The sequence below is a fragment of the Triticum aestivum genome, chromosome 2B, assembly GCF_018294505.1.
Source record: "Triticum aestivum cultivar Chinese Spring chromosome 2B, IWGSC CS RefSeq v2.1, whole genome shotgun sequence".
Classification (NCBI taxonomy): Eukaryota; Viridiplantae; Streptophyta; class Magnoliopsida; order Poales; family Poaceae; genus Triticum; species Triticum aestivum.
This window is the reverse complement of record NC_057798.1, coordinates 767833415-767842158: the sequence shown is the minus strand read 5'-3', so window position 1 is coordinate 767842158 and position 8744 is coordinate 767833415.

Genomic DNA, 8744 nt, shown 5'->3' with positions numbered 1-8744 from the left:
CCGCACTCAGCGCTCGCGGCTAAGGTGCCTGCGCCGACAAGTTCCCTAAAAGCGTAGGGCAAAATCATACAAAGGAAGGAATCAAGTAAAGGAAATAACATAGCAATCGCTACCAAAAATAGAGTCATATTACAAGATAGCTTGTCGCAGCTCTAACAGATTGTTCTTATAACCTGACCAGCAGTGACAAGAAAAAGAGAAACGGGCGGCCTAATCTACGTGGTCGCCCTCAACCCTCTTGATCCTGCTCACCTTGTCCACAATGGGTGCGACAAGGGTCTTGAGCGCTTCCAGATCAGCATCCGGTAGCAAGGTCCTGAGGACGTTGGTGAGGTTGAGGCCTGGGTTGTGGAAGGCCACCTTCACCAGCACCTTTTGAAGAGCTCCCGCGCAGATCTTGCGCGACTCGTCGGCCAGCTGCTTTGGGATCTTCTCGCGGAGTCGCTGGAGGGCCGTCGCCACGCCTTTGAAGAACAAGCTGAGCTTGGCGCTGGGTTGGAGGTGCTCATCGGAGGAATACCCAAAATCCTCCATCCCCAGCTGCGCCAGCTCCCCGTCGATGGTTGCGGCAACATCCACGAGACCCTCGGTCCAGTGCTGCACGTTCTCCCTACAAGTGTTCTGGGCGGCAGCAGCATTCGCTAGCAGCGCCTCGTCGTCCTTGATCTTCTCCGACAAGGCCACCTCCCGCTCCCTGACACCGTCCAGCGTCTGAGTCAAAGTAGCCAGCTTCAACTCAAGATCCGCATTGGAGTCCTTGGCGGCGCTAAGCTCTTTGCTCCTCTCAGCGAGACGACCTTGCAGCTCGCCATGAGCGGCGGCGTCCTTCTCGCGCTCGCGCTTGAGCGGAGCAAGCTCCTCGCCGCTCACCTTGAGATCGGCCTCCAGCTGCGCCACCTTCGTCTCCAGCTCCTTCTTGGTGGCCTCGGCAGCTACGGCAGCATCCTCTGCTTCCTTGAGAGCCCCGCCAAATGTTTGCTCGCGCGCGGCAAGCTCCTCCTCGTGGCTGTCAAGGTTGACCTTGCGCTGCGCCAACTCGCCTTCCTGCGCAGATAGCTTCTCGGCGACAAGCCGCTATTGCTCTTCAACTTCAGCCTTCTTGAGGAGGAATGCTTTCCGCTCCTCGGCGACTTGCTCCCGCTCCTCTGCCAGGGACCGGAGAGTTTCCTGCCTGAAACCCCGGAGCTCCTCCGTGCGCTTCTCGATGTCCACTCCCGCCTTCACGACAAGCGCTTCTCGGGATACCAGCTTGGCCTGTCGGGCGCGGTAGAGCGAAAACAACTTCCGCAGCAGCTGCTCCTCCTCAGGCTCGTCGCTGCTGCTGCTTGGCGCATCGACTAGCGTCAGCCCAGCGGAGGCGAGCACCTCTCCATCCAAGATCTCTCCTTCGACCGGCGCCCTGGAGCTTGACGCCCAGGGGAGCTTGATGAAGATGCCGTCGCCGGCCTTCAAATAGGCGCCGGGCTGGGGCTCTTCGGAGCCTGGCGCTGCAGCAGCGGCGGAGGGATCGGCGGTCGGCGTAGCGCCTGACGCTCCTGCGGCCTCGGGGCCGTCAGTGCGATCGCCGGATCCCTCGCCAGCTTCTGCGGTGACAGCTTTGGCGGCCTCTTCACCGGCGGGATCATCAGCGCCGGCTTATCCTTCGGTGGCAACGGCATCGTCGGTATTGCTGCACGCGTTCTTCTTGCCGGCAACCTCGGTTTCCATCGGCTCCGTGGCAGATGGATCTGAGGAACGGAAAAAGAAGAAAAATCAAGCAAATATCCAAAAAGAAAATCAGAAGAAGAAGAACCCAAGGGAAGTTTTCAAGCAAGAGGATTACCTGTACTAGGACCTGTAGTCGTGGTCTCAACCAACGGAGGGTCGTTGGTACTGTCCCTTGCAGGAGAACGCTCCCTTGCCGGGGAATCCTCCCTTGGCGGTGTAGTTGAAGCAAATGGCATTTCAGGAGCGGTTTCCGGGCACTCCTAGTGAAGCTGCTCTGCTCCTACACAAACCAACAGTCAGATATCAGCAAAGAAAGAGCACCCATGCGCGCCTAACAGCAGAAAGTAAACCATATACTTACGCTGGGGGCTGCGCTGGGTGCTGCTTTGGGCAATAGTTGCCGGGTCCGGGAAGGTGGTCTCGGACACACCCCCTGCTGTCGCGGTGGGTTCATCCTCGATGACAATCACTGGGACCTTGGCTCTCTTCGCCGCTCTCTGGGCCAGAGTCCTGAAAAGGAATGGGTTCAGAGTGAAGCAAATCAGATACAAGACAAAGCAACAAAATTGAAGAACTACAAGTACAACAAAGAATCTTACTCTTCTTCTTCCTCGTCGGAGCTGAGCGCGGAGAGATCGAAGTCCGGCTCGCCTCCGGTGCGACGAGGCGAAGGAGTAGGTTCCCTTGTCCGCTTGGTAGGAATAGTAGCGGTGGACCGGGAAGACCCCACTCCAGTTGCCGCAGAGGCGTGAGGCGCGCCCGCGGCAATAGTGCTTGCCGCGGTAGAGCGTGTCACACGGCACGGTGGCTGTTGACTCGTCTGCCACCCCGCTACGTCCCCGGCCTTGCGGAGACGCCTTCTTGGTGAAGCTGGGGGCTCCGCTTGCGGCAAGCTAGCTGAAGGTGGGGAGGAGGAGGAGCCGATCTTCAACGAGTCGCTCGCGCCCTCGGCGGGCTCGCTCGACTCAGCTTCAGGCCCGACAAGCTCTTCCTCGCCGGCAAGCTTCTCTCGCTCGACAAGGCTTGCCGCCTCTGCTGCCTCTGCCTCCTCCACGGTGAATCCGAACTCGCCCGCGGCAGCGGCTGCTGCCGCCTCTTCCAGCCTGGTGGCGATGCGCTGCATCTCATCATCGGTAGTGTCGCGGGTGAGGCTCTTTTGTTCATCGGGGCGGACCGACACTTCTACCAGGCCGTCAAAGAACTCCTGCACGACGTCATTTGCAGGCTCTTGCCAAGTTGGGACAATTCCATGCGAATCGCACAGCGGCATCATTGCACGGATGCGGTCGAGCGAGGAGTTGTTGCACAGCGGAACGACACCCCTCGGCAACATGAACGCTTCGGGATGTTGTGGATCGCACTTGAACAGTTCCAAGATCATCGCATCCAGTTCCAAGATAGTGAAGTTGAAGTTGAGGCCCGGGCGCAGCCTCGTGATATCCGCCGCATTCTGGAACTCCCAGGCGGGTCTCCTCCTCTCCTGCAAGGGGGCGATGCGGCATCGAAGAAAATCTGCGCCAACGGCGCCTACGGTGAGCCCGACAAGCCTGAGGTGTAGGATCCGGGTGACGGCAATCCTCAGCCTATCGTCTTCCGGGGCCACATTGCTCCAATCGTTGCCGCGCGCTATTGGGGCTTGGCGCTGGGCGGTAAATGGCTGCGGGTTCTCCTCGACAATCCAGCACCAGTCTGCTCTCCATTCCTCCCACTTGCTGTGGAGCTCTCCCTCCAGATAAGCTTCCTTCTTGCCAACTCTCGAGATCCAGGGGATTCCACCAGATAAATGCTACCCTCTCTTAACTCGGGGCATAAAGAAGTGGTGGAAAAGAGCTACGTTTGGATAGACTCCGACAAAGTTTTTGAAGAGATGTGCGAAAACTGCCATGGTCAGAACAACATTGGGGGTGAAGTCAAGGAGGCGGAATCCGTAGGTGTTCATGATATCACAGAAAAATTCAGAGAAAGGCGGGCAGAGCCCGCAGTAGAAGAATAGCGCGAAGAAAGGGTATCCATCCGGAGCCAGTTCTGAAGCAGCAGCTGGGAGTACCTTCGTACGCGGATGCGCTCGCGTCTCCGTCGACCAGAAGAGGTAGTAGTACTCCCTCAGCTCCTTCACGGCAAGCTGGGGGGGGGGGGAGATTGCCCGCTCCTTCCGCTGCGCCGCAAGCCGCTGCGCCTCGGCCGACTTCACGACCTTCCCCTTGTCGGCTTTCGGAGCCATGGCGGAGGTGGTGAGGGAGATCAACGGCGTTGGTGATGCTGGTGGCGACGGGGGGCAGAGCGCTGCTCTCTTTCAGCTTTGGGAAGAAGGGGGGAGCGGCAGAGATTTCTGAGATTGGAGTAGCGACCGGCGAGATGGGCGAACGGCCCCTGTTTCCCCCGCTTATAAAGAGGGAGGGGGCGGGCGTTCCGTCTTTCCGAATAAAGAAACCACCCACGATCTCTCCCACGACGCCGCATTCGACGCATGCCGTTCGGGGAGGGCGCGGTGGATATGGAGTGAAATACGGCGTAACCCAGGCCGCGTGTGCCCGTGCCCTATTTTGGGCCTGGCCCAACAACGCTCGGCACCGTGTGTGGCCCAGGCCCGGGGGCTCCTGTCGGGGTACCCTAGTATCCCGAACTTGTGCACGGGCAGTGGCAGCACCCCACGGCAAGGCTTGCCGGGTGACTGCCAAGGTCCTCCGTGGTTCCTGTGGAGCCATTCAAGAACAAAGTATTCAAGCCAAGGAGACAAGGCCCCGACAAGAGGAGCTTGCCGGGAAGGCCAACCAAGGCATCTCAAGGAACTTGCCACGACGCGCCACGCGTCCCGGCGAGGCCCGGTGAGCAACAAGCTTCCGGACGCGACAAGACAACGACCGCGGCAAGGCACTTGCCGCGGCAAGCTACCACTCTGTACCCGCGCTCCACCACATCCACCAACGTGTCGCCCTGGGGCCTTTCCAGGCGCGCGTGGCAAGAGGCTGTGCAGCCAGCGGTGCGCTGTGGCGAGCGGCGCTGACAAGATTGCCATCGTGGCGAGCGGTGGCATCCCTGGCGGTCCCTATTTGCACTATTTGGGCGACGTAGACGGGCATTTAATGCCTTTGTCCCCTGCCGTCAGGGTTAGGTATGATACACTGTACAGGTAGTTGTACCAACCGCAATTCCTTTTCCATTTTTACCCTTATCTACGTTTCCACCTGTCGGAGACCCCTTTAGCGTATAAAAGGAGGCCCATGCGCAACATAGAAAGGGGTTGGAAGCCAGAAAAACACTCACGCTCGGTCTCGTTAGCAGCTAGTGTGTACTGTAGCACTCAGCGCTCCCGAGCAAGAACCCAATACACTCAGACATGCAGCAGTAGGAGTGTTATCTCTTCGGAGAGCTCCGAAGCTGGGTAAAACTGCTCGTGTGCTTCGCCTCGATCCGCTCTTCGTGCGACCTCCGCCCCCCGCCGAACAGAAAGGGGCTCGGTCCGCCGGTCCCATAGGTGTTCGTGGATCAGCTTCCCCGACAGTAAGGGGCACTGTTGCCACGCGCCGGCTGGCCACAGGCATGGGCGGGAGCACTGTAGTCTTGGTCATCGGTGATTGAGGTCTCGTCCCATCGTACGGCCTGGATGGGACGGGAGCTGACCCGTGGCTGGGTTGCCGTGGACGCCACGGGTAGGTTGGCTTGCTAGGGAAGCCACAGTTGCGCCGGGTTGAATTGCCTTGCGCCAGCTGCTGCGGCCGGGTCGATGTACCTTGTCGAGTCGAAGGTCTTGGCCGGGTTGCGGGCCTTGCTGAGTCGAGCGATCCGGCCTGGCGCACGCCGGTTTGTGGGGCGATGCGGGCCCCACTGTTTTTGAAACAGATCCTGGTTCCGTTGCCTGCCCGGGGTTCATCCCCCCGACACTAGGGGAAGATACTGTTCCACAATTGGTTTATAAATTTCCAAAGGGAGCCCCAGATATGTAAATGGGAATTGCCCCCTAGCACATTGCAGTGTGTTTGTGAAGATGTCCACTCTAGCTTCCTCAATGTTCAGAGTTACCATTATTGATTTGGCATAGTTGACCTTGAGACCAGTTGCTGAGGCAAATGTATTTAAAAGAGCTTTGAGACAAATCAAGTGTCTAGCATTTGCTTGCATGATGACCAGAGTATCATCAGCATACTGAACAATTGGGAAGTCAGGGCAAGAGATGACCTATAGTGGAGATTTGATAAGATTTAATCTCATGACATTGTTCAAAATAGTTTGTAGCAAGTCGGCAGCAAGGACAAAGATTAAAGGAGAGTAAGGATCTCCCTGTCTCACTCCTCTCTTTATGTAGAATTTCTTCCCATGCACTCCATTTAACATGACGACAGAAGAGGCAGTAGAAAAGAGCATCTGCATCCATGATATCCATTTATCCCCAAAACCTTTTGCTCTGAAAATCTCATTGATGGCTTGATGTTCAATTGTGTCAAAAGCTTTTTCAAAATCCAGCTTAATTACCAACATTTCCTCCTTTGACTTATGGCACTGATGTATATATTCATATGCCCATCCTAGGCAGTCTTGAATCACTCTGTCCTTGAGAAAACCATATTGGTTGATGTGAACCAATTTTAGTATTATTTTTTGCAGTCTGGTTGCCAGCAGCTTTGTGATAATCTTAAGAACCCCATTGAGCAAAGAGATTGGCCTGAAATCATTTGGTGTGAGAGGAACTTCTTTTTTTTGGAATCAGAGTAATGAAGGAAGTATTTATACTCTCAAGGTTCACAGTACCAGCATGGAAATCCATGATGAGTTCAATAACATCCTCTTTGATAATATCCCAGCAAGCTTTAATGAATTCATTGTTGAAACCATCAGGACCTGGTGATTTATCAGTTGGTAGATTTTGACCACCTCTTCAATCTCTTCCTGGGTGAACTTTTCCTCTAATTGAGTGAATACTTGAGGATCAACTAGGTGTTCATAAAGATCATGGAGATCAAAATGCATTGTGTGACCATTAGATTGACCCAATCTATCTCTAAAAGCTTCCCATAAAAATTGCAGCTTTTCCCTCGTGGTATGTAACTTCCACTTGGTCCTTATTCAACAACATTGCAATTTTATTATGCCTATGATTAATGGAAGCTTTTGTGTGGAAGAACTTAGTGTTTTCTTCTCCAAACTTAACACCTTTAATTTTAACTCTCTCCTTCCTATAAATCTTCTGATTATTAAGTACTGTCAGCAAGCACTCCTTGAGAATTATTCTGTAATTGGCCTCAAACAAAGAAAGATTCCTGAATTCTTCAATCAAGTCCCAGAAGAAGATGCATGCATTTAGATCCTCAATTTGTTTTTTCATGCATGATAGGATTTTAGCCCACAACTTCATTGCTCTTCTCAGGTTTTTAAATTTAGCATTCATCTTTTTTGCCTGGTCAGTAAAGCCCACTGGAATATTCCAAGCTTCCCGCACCACTTGTTTAAAGGAGCTATGCTTTAACCAAAATTTCTCAAATCTGAATACCTTGGACTTTGGAATATTTGTGCAAATCTTGATCATGCATGGAAGGTGATCACAAATAGGTTTTGCCAAAGGAAGAACCATGGAGTTAGGTTAACTAGTCATCCAGGCTATAGAGGTAAAGAACCAAACTAACTTTTCAAGGAGTGGAGATTCCTGCACGTTGCTCCAACTCTACTGTCTACCTTTCAAAGGTAGTTCAATCAGTCCCAGATTACTGATAGCCTCATTATATAAAAGCATCTCATTGACCTCTCCTCCAGGTTTATTCCTGTTCTCTAGTGATCTGATGAAATTAAAATCACCCATGACTATCCAGTCCACCTCATTTGGCATTTGAATATTGCTAAACCAATCAATAAATTCAATATTTTCCTCATGTCTGCAAGGCCCATATACTTTTGAGAGAATCCACTTGTTTGCAGAAATATTACAACGTGAATTGTATGGAAAGAGAAATTTTTTCTGAAAAAGCAATTCTCCTGTGAACATAGAACCATTCCAAGCAGTCAGAATGCCACCAGAGGCCCCAATAGAAGGCAAAAATTCAAATTTGTTAAATCTTTGAGGGCAAAAGTTGTGAATGTAGGCTAGATCAAAATTCTCTCTCTTTGTTTCTTGAATACACACAACTCCAGTAGCACTTTCCTCCACTTTTTGCCTAATAGCCAGCCACTTATCTCAGGCATTAATACCTCTTATATTCCAATTAAGAATGTTCGAGGATCTGGTGTTATTCATTGTTAAACTGTATGCTTTTATATTGTGGTATCAAGGTCCATCCCTTGATAACATCCTGAAGAATGAATGTTTGCCGCAAGAATATGTGTTTAACAAGTCTGATGTGGTCTTGAATATGCAACAACCAATATTGAAGAAACATATGCAACCAGTTCAACATAATCATGAAGCATGACATAGCAACACTCACAGATAGGTAGGTCCCATGAGTATTACTGTAGTGCCATAGCTCAGTTTGAAACAAAAGGTGCCTCTCAGGGCCATGGTTCACCATATTACAAAAGCTGCTAATCCCAACATACATAACACAGACAGTTTGGATATAATAACTAAGCATTATGCAGCAGTAGCGCCTGTAATTATGAGACCATCCTATCAGTGTGCAAAGTTTGGTTGAGCTCCAGCTCCTGTGGCCTTGGTCACCTTGGCCACCTCTTATTGTCCCTTATTCTTGGGCCTGTTGGATAAATTCTCTTGGAGTTCATCCTCAGCCACCTTAAAGAAAGATTTAGTCAGGTTCTTAACCACTTTATTTTGAATAACAGGAGGAATGGCATTGCATGGTAAGCAAGATTTAGCACCACAAGTTTTCCTCCTATATTCATTATTATCTTTCCTAATTCTGTCACTTCTTCTTACCTCAGATTCAACCAAAGGCTCTTTCTCTCTTCTTTTCTTAGATGTAGCTTCTCCAGGAGGCAGCAGGATAATTTTGTTGGGAGACACCTGCTACAGAGGGCTACCAGCTCCACTTGAAGTGTGTGCAGTTGGGCTTATCCCTTCATTTTCTTTGCCCATACCCTGCATGATCTCC